The sequence below is a fragment of the Camellia sinensis genome, chromosome 9 (assembly GCF_055761805.1).
Source record: "Camellia sinensis isolate YWXY chromosome 9, ASM5576180v1, whole genome shotgun sequence".
Classification (NCBI taxonomy): Eukaryota; Viridiplantae; Streptophyta; class Magnoliopsida; order Ericales; family Theaceae; genus Camellia; species Camellia sinensis.
The window spans coordinates 60,256,235-60,271,196 of record NC_138969.1 but is presented as its reverse complement, the minus strand read 5'-3'; the positions used below and the strand labels follow the sequence as shown (position 1 = coordinate 60,271,196).

The following is a 14,962-nucleotide window of genomic DNA, read 5'->3' as shown; positions in this document are numbered from 1 at the left end:
GGAGAAAAATGTTTACCCATTGAGAAGTTAAGGTGAGCCAGATTACCTATAGATGTGTCACATAACCCCACTCATAAGGTGGATAAAAGTTCCTCTGGGATAAAATGAACTAAAGGCAACGTAGCATTTAGACTTAACTTGAACTTTTTGGAAATGGTGCTATGCTGAGGGTCATCAAAATAACTGTTATTTTTATTATACACCATTTTCTTCATAAGGAATCAAAATGGTAATAGTGATATAAATGCTCTCACTGATTCCTTTTGAGTGCTTGGACATGAAAATCAATCAAATTGTCAAGGAGTGATTCCCTTGACCTTGTGAAGAAGGGTCCTTGCAGCAAACAATTGCTACAGCAAAATCTTGTTAATAAAATGTAAAAAGTGATTTTTTAATTTATTTTTTTTAGTTTTATAGCTGAATTGTTTCCACTAAACCGATACATTAGGTTTATTCAATAGGGGAAATATTGTTTTTCATCAAAGGCAATGAAAGCTACATGCACTTAAATCTCACCATTAGATTTCTTTGGTTTAATATGAATTGGCAGCCCCTGATTGAAAACTGGCATTGGATCTCTGCAGACAGAATCGTCAATGCAAGAAAGCTTACATGTTTACTGGGTCAACAAGTAATGAATCATAGCTAGTGTTTCAATTCTGGCAAACTCATACCCAGGACACATTCTTGGTCCTCCTCTGAATGCCACAAAGCAGTAAGGAGGGGCTGGTGCTTGTTTCTCAAAGCGTGTTGGATTGATCTCTAATGGATTTGGGAAAATTGTCTCATCCATGTGAGTCATGCTTGCTGCCCATACCACCTGTGTATCAGAAATTTGTGTTACTTCTAGCTTTTATTTTATTTACATTACATACATTTGTTCTAGTAATTAATCTACAATGATGGAAATATTAGCAATATTTACACATACTTGCCACCCTTTTGGTAGTAGATATCCTCCAAATTCTGTATCTTTGAGAACCCTCCTGAAGGAACAGAACCCAGGAGGGGTTATACTTAAAGAGTCTCCATTGCTACTCTCCATGTGTATTTCATCTTGGTAAGATCATCCCATGGGAGAAGCTCCCCCAGGGTCTTGCTTTTAGCAATCTCCTCTTATTCTGCAATCTCAAAACAGATAATTTTTCAGTATGTTCTATTTTCTAGTATCCTTTTATCTTTCCAGTTCGTAAATCTTTCTCATGAATCATGATGAGGGAGCTAGTTGGGGGCATGCCTTGAACAATAGCAGCATAAATGGATCGTTCATTGGCTAAAAGCCTGATCAAGAAGGTAAGGAGGATGGAGGATGTGTCATATTCTCCAACCATTATAATGACCGCATTGTCCTCAATCTCCTCATCAGACAGTGGAGCTGAATTGTCTTCATTGCGGATACTTAAACAAGCAAGTGATGAGATCTTGATTGGGGAAGCACCATTTTTTTCCAAGGTTCCCCTCTTCTCACTTATAAGGTCCATGAGTATGGTTTTCATTTTTGCCCTTGCTCAGAGGCTAAAGCAAATTTACTGATACTAACTGCATTCCTTCAATCATGTTTTGAAATAAGCCTCTTAGTGCATCTCTTCTTGCTCCTTGTTCTATTCCAAATTTGAGTGAACAAATAATGTTGAATGTGAGGGTCTTCATCGAAAGTATCACCTATATTATCGACAAATTGTTTCATACTATTAATGCAAGGAGGAAAAATTAATAGGTTTACATATCTAAGGTCCCATGGAAATTGTCATTTCTTCATGTGTATATGTGGTTGGTTTTGGAGATTCTCAAATAGCTACTAGCCAAACAGAAACCTCATGCGCATCTCTTGTTCCACTCATGATGTCATGATTTGCTTTTGTAAAGAAAGGACCATCTTCATTTCATTATAATTTTATTGACTAGTTACTAGATAAAACTATGGATTTAAATCTAGAGTTTTGAAATTTACATCAGTGGTTGCAACATACGTTGACCTCATTTTTGCCATGCCAATGCATCTCCATGTGCTTTCTAACTTCTTCATCCATCCTCCCAACATATTGTTTTAATGCTTTAGGCTTCAAAAAGGATAAAGTGCTCCCCTTATTCGCTTGTGATCTTCGCCACTCAACTCCAGTATAATTTTCTCACCACAGACTCTCCTCATTGATGCTGGTTGCTGGTTGGAAACCGTCTTGCTGTCACACGTGTATATAAATTTGTTTGCAGACTGTTCATGGAGAAAAACTGTAGGAGTTCCAAAGAGGCTGAGTTTGGAAATGGGGCCATACTTTCTTATTCTTTCATCAAACCATGCCTCACCCTTGTTCGTTAGCATCGCATGTAGAAGGCTGAGGCTATGGCCTATGATGGGTAATCCCATGGAACCCGGTGGGAGCTTGTTGGAAGTTTTCTTGGTTAGGAAGAGGAAGATAGGAATAAGTAAAACTAGCAAACTCAGATAGTTAACAAATTCCATGGCTGATGGAAATAGAGAGAGTGGTATGTTGGTTTTGAAACTTTAAGATGGTGGAAGACTATACTTATATGGGCGATTTTGAGGTGATAAGAACGACCCTTCTTTTACCTAAACCAATGAGAGAGTTTGGCCCTTGTTTGTCACTTCCTTTCTATAGAGAGAGAGAGAGAGAGAGAGAGAGAGATTGGCCGTTGTTGTCTTTGTAGGTACAATCTTGCTTTGTCATTTTCTTTTTGTAGATACTTGTTGTCTTTGTAGTTACAATCTTGCTTGTCATTTTCTTTTTGTTTTCTTTAGTTGATGATGTTGACATGAATAAATGTTGTCAATATTTGTTGGGCATATAAGCTCTATAATGGAGTTGCTTGGACATTTCCATAGTGATTAAAGCACTGCCTTCTGAAAAGGATCTGCAATGTTTTCCATAGTTAATGATGTTGATATGAATAGATGTTGTCAATATTTGCTGGACATATAAACTACAAAGGAGTTGCTTGGACGTTTCCATAGTGACTACAACATTTCCTTCCAAAAGGGGCTCTATTTCCAATGAGCAGCAACAAAGGCCCAAACTTAATTATAAAACTATTTGTACACTGAAATTTGTTATGTTCATTAAAACAAGAGCCATAATTGTAGTGTTCAAAAATGCCATAAATCACCCTGTCATCTGGCATTTTTTTTTTTTAAAGAAGAAGAAGAAGAAGAAATGGAAAAGCATGGGTGTCAAATGACAATAACGACACATTATCTTCTTATTGTGCGACAAGACGACAATTATTGTCATCTGAAATTTTTTCTCTCACGTCTTCTCCTCATTTCACATCATCACCTTTTCACCTCTCACTACTTTCTCTCTCCCCGTCATTTCTCTCTCTCACCCTTTTTTACATCGATGATTTTGATAATATAGGAATTGATGATAAAATGATGTTGTTCGTCTTGCTCTTGAAGATTTTTTACTAAAAAAATAAGTTTTTCAAATTTTTTTGGGGGTGCTTAATACATACTTAAGCAATTGAAGCTTCTTTGTTGTTTTTGTTTTTGGAGTCTTTGAAATTCAGTAAGGCTTGTTTAGGTCATAGGATGAGAAATAGGCTTTTTTTCCCTTGAAAATGTGAAGTCCTTGGGACATTTTGTCAAGAAGAAAAATTGTGAGTATTAAGATTTTTACATAGCCATTTTATAATTCAATTCTCCATTCACTAATGGTGAGCGATTATAGGTGGGTTTTCATTCTATACTGTTTTTCCAAAGTAGAAACTTCATCTGGGTTTTGAAGTTTTAAATAACCTTTCTTAGTTGTGGTCTAAGTGGAAGGGAGAAAGACAAATGATGAGGGGGAGAGAGAAAAACGGTTGAAAAAGAGAGATGATGAAGAGAGAACAAGTGGAGAGAGACGGAGAGTAAAAGCTGAATGATGGTTGAGCTAAGCCCAAGAGGAGTAACCAATAAGAGGAAAGGGTCTTAATTTATATTGAACAGATGCACCACATAAAAGTTAAAACAAAAATATCATGGTGTGTCATCCTTCCCTAAAATGGAACTTTCATGCTGGAGCAAGAACTATCATGAAAATCAATCTAGACCTAAAGGAGACTTGAGGGCTCTTGCTATTGACCGGAATGAAGCTACTTCTCAAGACCAGGTATGTTGCTTGTTGGTTGCATTGAGTATGTCGTGGTTAGTTAGGCTTAGTTTACTTCGTAATAAATGCAAACAAAAATAGGCCGCATTTATGCTAACAAGGGGAGCTGAAGATTTCCTTGTTACTTCAATACTAAGACAATAATTGTTGTACTATTAAACAAAAATAGAATAATAAGATTAAGTAGACAATAATATATTTAATCCAGACAATAATTGTTGTACTATTAAGATTAAGTAACTGTACAATAGAATACAGTTGGCCTCGACCTTAGCTAAGTTTTCAAAGTTGAACAGCCCGTCCTTTATAGAATTTGAACACCATCCCATTTCAACCAAAAATACAACCCTGTCTGGATTAAATATATGAAATTTCATGTAAGACCTCATTACATAAAAGTTGATTTTGTTGTTTATATATTGCAGAGGCAAAATTTTCTTTTGCCATACATTCTCATGGGACAAATTCATCCCATGGTATTCCTAATTCATGCATTTTTGGGAATTTATTGTTTAATGGGATTGTTTATCCACGCTTTTTTTTTTTTTTTTTGGGTGTGCAACTAAACACGAACTATGTGGAACTTATCAAATTACCAATCCAATCCCAAATCCCACCAGGGTTATCAAATTAGACCTTAATGTTGTTAGATCCCAAGTATGTCTTTGCATTGCAAATAGGAATATTGTTCAAAAGGGATTCTTCGTTATGATTGGTTTAGGGGTCTACGTCAAGTTATGTTTTGGCATGGTTTGTGGTTTGGTGATGAATCTTTGAAAGATGAGTTTCCTAGAATATTCTCGATTTTGTCTCAGAAATCTGCTATGGTTAATGATGTTCTTTTGTTTGATGGAAGCTTGAACAAGTGGTGTTTGCAATTTAGGAGGAGTTTATTTGTTTGGGAGAATGTCCTTTTGGATAATTTAATGAATACTTAATTCGCTTTGCTTGACTCTTGACATGGAGGATAAGCTGCAATGAAAGTGGGATAAAAATAATGGAACCTATTTGTCTAGATCTTTTTATAATGTGTGAAAATTTATCTTGTGGTTTTGAGGTTTCTCCTCTCAAGCTGCATCTCTTTTTTGGAATAATCTTCGCCCATTCAAAGTCATAATATTTTGTTGGCAAGCTATTCTAGGTAAAGTAGGCTCTCAGGAAATTTTTAGCCAACAGGGGTAATCCTAAATGAGTTTTAAGCGCTTTGTCCAATGTGTTTGAGATTTGTCAAATCTGTATACTATCTCTTCATTCACTGTCAGTTCGGTTTGGAATGCTGGTCCTGTTGTTTAAACTGGTGCGGGTGGTGTTTGTTCAGTCTGCCCTGCCTCTCTCTTTGATATTTTTATGCGGTGGTTTGATTCTCCTTTTCAGAACCTTGAGAAACGACTTTGGGTGACCCTCTTCTACATGGTTATCTGGTTAGCTCAATATGCTACTGTCTTTAACCACTCAGAACAGCATGTTCATGATGTGATTCACCTAGTAAACTTGTGTTTCGCTCTTTGGGCAAAAGCTTGTTTTGTTATTGTCAATTACCCAGTGTCTGGTATTATCAGCTACCTTGACGGGATCAGGAAACTCAAACTGAAGCTTCTTTCAAAGACGCCTTGATAGACATTGAAGTGATAAGATGGTTGAGGTGCGAAGGGGGCTTGGCTCTTTTTTATTGTTCTTCTTGTTGCTACTAATATGTTCTTTGATGTTGCTGGTGGTGTAGGGTTACTGTTTTGCTAGCTAGGGAGGTCTTTCTTCCATGAAGAATATTTCTATTGCTATGGGAAGCCTTAAGTTATAACTTGGAAGGCTGTGTTGTTGTTTTTTAAGGATGAGGGTTGTTCTTGACACTACAAGGAAAAGTACTTTGCAGGGTCTTTATAATATAGAGTTTTTTGAAACGTCTTTGTTGATTAGTCAAGCACAATGTTTTGTAAACGTTGTCTTACATCTAGGTCAGACAACGTTATTTAGCTATGTAGTGATCACACCGGTTCATATTAAAACCTTCTCGTCATTTGAGACCTTTCAAAACCATCTCTCCAGACTCTCTGAAACTTAGAACCCCTTTTCAAAACCCTCTCTCAATCTCGATCACACACACTCTCTCTCTCTCTCTCTCTCTCTCTCTCTCTCTCTCTCTCTCTCTCTCTTCACTTCAAATTCATCAAATAGTACAACCACCATGTTCAGAAACTCTCAGTTTCCTCAATATCGAGTTTGAACAGAAGATATTGTGAAGGCTCTTGAGGTTGAAAGCCCTCAGTCACTCTCTGTTGAATGATCTACGTTTCTCTCTCTCTCTCTCAAATCCATGAAGGTTGTCGATGATTTGAAGGTTGATTCTTGCAGATTTGAAGGTTGATTGTCCAGATTTGTGATTCTCTCTTGATTTTGTGAGTATTTAATTCGTTTATTTATCTCTCTTTTTTTTTTTTACATCCGAGAACACAGATCTGAGATCAGCTATGAAGCACGGACATGCGACACGACACGGAATGACACGGACACGCAAAAACGCAAATTTTCAAAAAATAGGGGACACGACACGTCGGGGACACGTTCAATATATATAATTAATTTTATTTATTATATGTCATAAAATTATTAAAAAAATCAAATAAAGGTAATAAAATATACAAAATAACACTATTAAAATTATAAAAAATAAACATTTAATTGATTTAACATCATATATATCGTTCACAATTAACATAAAATAGCATTCCATCAAAATCATCATCAGGTATATCATTAGAACTATCACCCGTAGCCATTGTTTCAGAATTAATAATTGGTCCCTATAATAAAATTAATAAACATACATTATTAAAATTATATCCTCAAATAATAGAAAAGAAAAAATAAAATCAGAATATAAAAAAAATAAAAGAAAAGAAAAAATAAAATAAAACAAAATCAGAATTAAAGAAAAAGAAAAGAAAAAATTAAATTAATGAAAGAAAAAAAAATAAAATCAAAATCAAAATCAAAAGAAAAGAAAAAAAATAAAACAAAAAAATGAAATAAGGGCGAAGTAAATTGTGAGGAAAGAAGAGGCTGAGACAGAGAGAGAGCGATCGAAGAGAGAGAGAGAGCAATCGAAGAAGATCGAAGAAGAGTCGTACCTTAACGAAGCAGAAAATCGACTGAAGATCGCAGATCGCGGATCGAACAAAGAAGATCGCAGATCGCAGATCGAACAAAGAAGATCGCAGACCGACGACCGACGAGGAGCAACGATCGACGAGAGAAGACGAACGATGATGTCAGGTCCTCTCTCTTTCTCTCTCTCACCCTTTCTCTGCTGTTTATCTTCTATTCGAAAGTCGATTCGAAGTAGATTAGGGCGAATAGTAGACTAGGGCAAATTTGATCTGTTTTTGCTTATTTTCAAATCGACCCCAAAAAAATTTAGTAATGTGACGCCCTCAAATAAACCCATAATAACCATAACATTAACATGCATTTATAAAAGAAAACGAATCATTTGGGTTATTCATCAGAGTATTCTTATTGAAAGACAACACATGTAACATCCTGCAACATCAAAATAAATGCCCTAAGGGCTTACATCTTTCCAAGCTAACACTTGGACACAAAAAGGATGAGTACTAACTCATTTACAAGTTAAGCCCTAGGCTTGAATGTTTACATGAAATCTCAAAAAAATAACAAAGTAAAACATATAACTAAAGACAAGTCTTCAAAATCCCAAACATCAAATCCTTCCAGGCTAAGTCCGTGGAGGTAGCTTATCACCTGAACCTGAAAATGATGTTCCCATAAAGGGTGAGCCACAGCCCAGTAGAAAAAATACTAAACCAAATATAAGCATTGAATAAAGCTATAGCATTCAATAGATGGTTAACCAAGATAATCAATTTTATCATTAAACAGTCTCATGACACTAATGTCTAAGACATATGTCACTTTCCATTATTATCAACATGGCTCTGAACCTGGCCAAACTTACAACAGTGAATTATATATCATATTCACATTACTTCCAATATCAACAAAACAAATGAGACTCATGCTCATATCAAAACACTTCATACTTCCCATTTGATACACATTTTAGTGTTGTATCAATAATCATGTAAAAACACTTCAATATAATAAGCACACATAAATATGGTGCTAATGGAGTCCATCCCCTATCTCCTCCCAAACAAAAATCCGGTTTAGAGGTCCATCCCCTATCTTCCCCTAAACCGTGGAGTACATCCCCTATCTCCTCCCAAACAATATGCATATGCAATGCTCAATCAATACATGTAATTTCTGTATTAATTCAATAGTCTAAATTTATGACTTAACAAATTGATTAGTTTCAATTTTCCCTAATCCGCATGCAATGTCTACAACAAGCACGACTATCCTCCACCGATAGCCCAAAACAGTTATTTCTAGACTCGAAAAATAAATATACCAACAATTCAATAGGCGAGTGATTTATATTAACCAACTACACCATTTAATCAATAAATTCCCCAATTTCATGGATTTAACCAAATTCCCCAATTTCCTTAAATTAATTACTCAAATCAATTTAGCAATTCAACTAGGTTTTGTTCCCAAAATTTTCAAAGTGTCCCCAACCTATCAAAATACCAAACTTAGAACAAAACATATAAAATGGAGTAGGAAAATCCCTACCTCGAAGAAAATAACCCGTATGGAGAAGATGGAGATGAAGACCAAAGACCAACGTGCTCCAAATCCCAAGTTTCTCAGATTAAAACGAAGCCCTCAACCCACTCTAACCTTTTAATAAAGGATCTAAGGTAGAAACTCACTCTAAGTAGATCAATCGAAAGAGAGAAGGTGTGTAGAGGGAGAGAGAGAGATAAAAACACTCCAGGGGCGGTTTTTAAAAAGTTATGAAGGAAAAGTAGGTCAAAAAGTGATCCAAAAAGTGAAATCACGGACTGATATAATCGACTCTACGCTCGAGCGTAGAAAGCCCCGCTCGAGCGTAAGACACAGAATCATGCTCGAGCGTGAAGAAAGCCGCTCGAGCGTCGATTGCACCCTTCCAGAAGTTTTGCAGGCGCTGGCACCCGCTCGAGCGTCAAACGCCCCGCTCGAGCGGATGAGCAAAAACAAGGGATCACGCTCGAGCGTAAAAACTACCGCTCGAGCGGAAGAACTGCAGAGCAAAATACTGGGAGATGGAAAATCACGCTCGAGCGTCAAAATTACCGCTCGAGCGGAGAAGCAACAACGAAGGGACCGCTCGAGCGTTAAAACTTCCGCTCGAGCGTAAAGGCCAAAATCTGGGCATCACCTATTGGCATCTAAAATCAACCAACCTGTAACAGACCCGCCCAACCCAACCTATACTTCAAATACAAAGAGATTAAAGGACAACAACAACCAATAAGTAATGACAGGATCCACGGAACCTAAGTCCGGATACAATAATTTAAAGAGAAAAGACCGGGGTCGCTATAACCTCCCCTCCTTAAAAGAATTTCGTCCCCGAAATTAAGCACAAGGTTTCGAAAACAAGTTTTTCTCAAATTCCAACAATATGATAACTCACTAATAAACAACTTGACCCAACACCGGCCATTCCATCTCTTAACAAAGAGGCATGCCACAATATGAAAAACAACCATATATTTCAACCTGCATTAACACTATGCAATTTTCTTTCAATTTCAACAATTTTCAATATATTCAATATATACAATGTTCCCTTAAACTTCCATTTCGAGGCAAGTTCCAAAATATTTCCATTAACCAAAACATTCTAAATGTTTTACAGCTTAAGACATATATAAAAAGCTTTAAAGTTCGACAATATTACAAAATCTAACTACAAGATTACAAATCAATAAACATGTCCGGATATTTCTCGCGGACTTCCAACTCACGTTCCCATGTGGCTTCCTCCACCCCGTGATGTTTCCACAAAACTTTCACCAAAGGAATGGTCTTGCCTCGCAAGACTTGATCCCGCTTATCCAAGACCCTAACCGGTCTCTCCTCATACGAGACATCCTCATTAACTACTAAATCGGTCCAATCCAATACATGTGATGGATCCGGCTCATACTTCCGAAGCATACTCACATGAAACACGTCATGTACTCCGGACAACTGCGGCGGCAAAGCTAAACGATAAGCAGTCTCGCCAATCCTCTCAAGGATCTCAAAAGGACCAATGAATCGAGGGGACAACTTCCCGCTCTTCCCAAACCTCATCAATCCCCGTCTTGGTGATATCTTCAAAAAGACATGATCACTCACCTCAAACACCAAAGGTCTCCTCCTACGGTCGGCATAAGATTTCTGACGACTCTGGGCTGTAACAAGCCTCTTACGGATAAGCTCAACCTTCTCCGTCGTTTCCCTCACTAACTCCGGACCCAACAGAGGTGCATCACCCACCTCGGCCCAACAAACAGGAGACCTACACGGTCGGCCGTATAAGGCCTCAAACGGTGCCATACCGGTACTAGACTGGAAGCTGTTGTTGTAGGCAAACTCCACTAATGGCAAGTGCCTCTCCCATGACCCGCTAAAGTCAAGAACACAACCCCGAAGCATATCTTCAAGGATCTGAATAGTACGCTCGGACTGACCGTCAGTCTGAGGATGATAAGCTGTGCTAAAGGTCAACTTAGTACCTAAGGCGCTCTGCAAGCTCTGCCATAATCTGGCAGTAAAACGAGGGTCCCTATCGGAGACGATCGTCACTGGAACCCCGTGCAACCTCACTATGTCCCGAATATACAAGTCGGCAAGATGATCTACTGAATCTCTAACGCGCATAGGAATGAAGTGCGCCGACTTAGTCAACCGGTCTACAACCACCCAAATAGCATCACTGCCCCGCTGAGTCCTCGGAAGACCTACAACGAAGTCCATAGTGACATGCTCCCACTTCCACTCGGCAATAGGCAAGGGTTGCAACAAACCCGCTAGCCTCTGATGTTCGGCCTTCACTTGCTGACAAGTAAGGCACTTAGACACGAAAGCTGCCACATCTCTCTTCATATCCCGCCACCAAAACTGGCGACCCAATTCCCGATACATCTTAGTACCTCCCGGATGCACTGCAAGGCGTGAATGATGAAACTCTCGGAGTACCTCCTCTCGATGAGACTCCGGCACAAACAGACGGTCTCGGTATCTCACACTCAGGTCGGGATACACCGTCAAACCTTTCTCAACCTTCCCACCAGAAATCTTCTCACGGAGGGATTCTACCTCAAGGTCGCCCCTCTGAGCCTCTAACACACGAGTCACAAGTGTAGGTTGCGCAACAACAGAAAGCAAGGCCGCAGCCTCAACGGATTCGCCCAGAAGCAAATCAAACTCTCCAAGTGCACCTAACATCTCCCACTCTCGGATGGCTATACTAGCTATGTCACCAACAGGTTTCCTGCTAAGGGCGTCGGCCACCACATTGGCCTTTCCCGGATGATAATGCAATTCAAAGTCATAATCCTCAATAAATTCCATCCACCTCCTCTGCCTCAAGTTCAAGTCTTTCTGTGTGAACAAATATTTTAGACTCTTATGATCCGAGAATACCTCGAACCTCTCACCGTAAAGATAATGTCTCCAAATCTTCAAGGCAAATATCACAGCTGCTAACTCTAAATCATGCATAGGGTAATTCTTCTCGTGAACTTTTAACTGACGTGAGCCATAGGCAACCACTTTCCCCTCTTGCATCAACACACAACCAAGACCCTCTCGTGAGGCGTCACAATAGACTGCATAACCCAACCCTCTCTCCGGAATAATCAAGACTGGAGCAGTGGTCAATCTAACTTTCAACTCCTGGAACAACTTTTCACAAGTCTCACTCCAAACAAATTTGACTCCCTTCCGAGTCAATCTAGTCAAAGGCGAAGCTAATCTGGAGAAATCTCTTACAAACCGGCGATAATACCCAGCTAATCCCAGAAAACTGCGGATCTCAAACACACTCTTAGGCTGTACCCAATCTTGCACTGCCTCTGTCTTGGATGTATCAACAGACACCCCTTCCCTAGAAACTACATGGCCTAAGAACTTCACCTCCTCTAGCCAGAACTCACACTTCCCAAACTTAGCATAAAGCTGATGGGCTCTAAGTAAATCAAGCACCACCCTCAAGTGTTCCTCGTGCTCTTCCTCTGAAGGTGAATAGATAAGGATGTCGTCCACGAAGACGACTACAAAACGATCTAGAAATTCCCGGAATATCCGGTTCATCAAATCCATAAATACTGCCGGTGCATTGGTAAGCCCAAATGGCATCACCAAAAACTCATAGTGGCCATACCGCGTACGGAATGTCGTCTTTGGAATATCCTCCTCCCTGACTCTCAACTGATGATAACCTGATCTCAAGTCTATCTTCGAGAAACAACGGGAACCTTTCAACTGATCGAACAGATCATCTATACGGGGCATAGGGTACTTATTCTTAACCGTAGCCCGATTCAATTTCCGGTAATCTATACAAAGTCTCAAAGCACCACCTTTCTTTTTAACAAAGAGGGCCGGTGCTCCCCAAGGCGAAACACTAGGACGTATAAAGCCTTTATCTAGCAACTCCTGGAGTTGGATCTTCAACTCAACTAACTCAGCTGGGGCAAAACGATAAGGTGCCATAGAAATCGGCGCCGTGCCGGGCACTAAGTCAATAGAGAATTCAATCTCTCGATGCGGTGGCAAACCAACAAGATCCTCGGGAAAAACGTCCGAGTACTCACACACCACCCTTGGCAACACGATCTGAGTCTCACCGTCCTCACTAATCGAAAGGTTAGCAAGTAGACCACTAAGCTCACTCCGTCCTCGCGGAACATACCCCGGTGGCAAAACACTACCAACACGGTCCCCCAGAAAATGAAAACACTCACCATTCACGGTACAACAAGTGACTCTCTGGCGGTAGCAATCAATAACTGCCCGGTATGACGATAACCAGTCCATACCCAAAATAACATCGAAACCTCTCATAGGCATAACTACAAAGGAAAATGGGATTCTATGGTAATCAACCTCTATATCACAACCCCTAACACCGTGTTTCAAAATCAATTCAGCCCCAAGAGGCGACACTACACAAATAGGAGATGCTAACTGTGCTAACTCCAACTCCAAAACAGATGCAAATGCAGCAGACACAAAGGAATGAGATGCACCCGTATCAATCAAAACATTAGCAACCGAGTTGCAAAACAAGAAAGTACCTCTCACAACAGATGGAGCCGGTACAAGATCCTGCGTGGTAACAGCATACACGCGCCCAGATGACCTCTGATCAACCTGCTCACCCCTAGGAGCATAAGATTGTTGCACCGACTGAGACGATGAAGCCCCCTGATTGGCCCTCGAGGCCTGACCCGACTGAGCTGGCTGTTGAACCTGAATCTGCCTCAAACCAGATGCACCAGGTGTGCCACCCAACTGTGGGCAATACCTCTTCATATGCCCTGGCTGACCACACTGATAACACGAGAGTGGCTGGCCTCTACCCTGACTCTGGCTCTGAGATCGAGCCGAAGATGATGCTGCTCTCTGCACTCCTCCCCTCTGAGGACAAACTGGAGACTTGTGGCTCAGCTGGCCACACTTGAAGCAGGTAATGTCTCCTTGACTGCCTTTCCCCGAACTAGCACTCGGCACAGGAAAAGTCGATCTAGAAAAGCTACTCTGAGACTGTTGGGGATTAAAACCCTTCTGTCTCCTACCATCACTCTGACCATCCTGACTCCTCTTGGAGCCCTTCTGTCCTTCCTCCTCCTCCTGCATCATGATTTCCATGTGGGCTGCAGCATCAACCAACCGCCCATAATCCCGAATCATAGTTCCCCCAACTCTCAGCTTGAGGCCACGCCTCAACTTCCTCTCAAACTCAATACAACGGCGTTCCTCAGACGCCACCAATTCAGGTGCAAACCTGGACAAACTAGTAAATGCAGCCTCAAACTCGGCCACTGAAGAACTCGACTGCTTAAGCTGGCAGAACTGGTCTCTCAGCTTCTCCCTAACTGCTGGAGATAAGAACTTCTCCTGGAAAGCATTCACAAAAGCCTCCCAGGTACCTCCTATACGCCCCTTAGTGAACTTCCACCACTGACTCGCATCCCCCTTCAACTGGAATGATGCCAAGGTCACCTTCAACCCCTCGTCTTCGATGCCAAGCATCTCAAACGTCTTCGTTGTCTGTTCGAGCCATTCATCTGCCTTAAGCAGCTCTTTAGGATCACCCACAAATTCATCCGGATTAGACCGAAAGAACTCCCTCTTCAGAAAGGAAGGTCCTGCATCCGCAACAACAACCTGGGCTTGATTCTCAGCCCTAAGAATGCCTACTGACTCCCTGAATGCCCCTGCTATCTCTCGGGCTAAAGCGCCCATAACCTGCTGGCCTACTGGCTCGGCCACATTGGCCTGGCCAATTCCCTCATGAACTGCCGGAATCTCCTCTGGCACCGGTACCTCCTGCCTACCCGGCCTACCACGCCTACCGCGTCCTCGTCCTCGTCCTGACATCCTAATAAAGGAAACAAACAAAGACGTTAGCACATTAATAAATGTGCCGAAACTAAACACTCGCGTCCTAATGCATTGGACAAAAATAATTCATTCCACGTAAGCACATAATCACATAAGCACCTACGAATTTCATTCCTGGATAATAATAGTCCCGAAGCGTTACTATAGTTCTGGTTGGAAACAGCATTGATCAAGTGCCTTTCCAACAAGACTACTAGAAACTCGAGGGTCCAATTAACATCCTAGAAACTACGTTCCATACCCACATAATCACATAAACATGCTATCATATAAGCACATAACAGTACATCTAAGTCTCTATCAAGCGAGACGAACCCATT

The 14,962-nt window shown here is 40.5% G+C and overlaps 1 pseudogene; it reads right to left on the bottom strand.

The window, feature by feature from the left end:
- Positions 1-505: 505 nt before the first annotated feature.
- On the bottom strand, positions 506-2,461 carry LOC145799459 (cytochrome P450 716B2-like; annotated as a pseudogene).
- Positions 2,462-14,962: the final 12,501 nt, after the last annotated feature.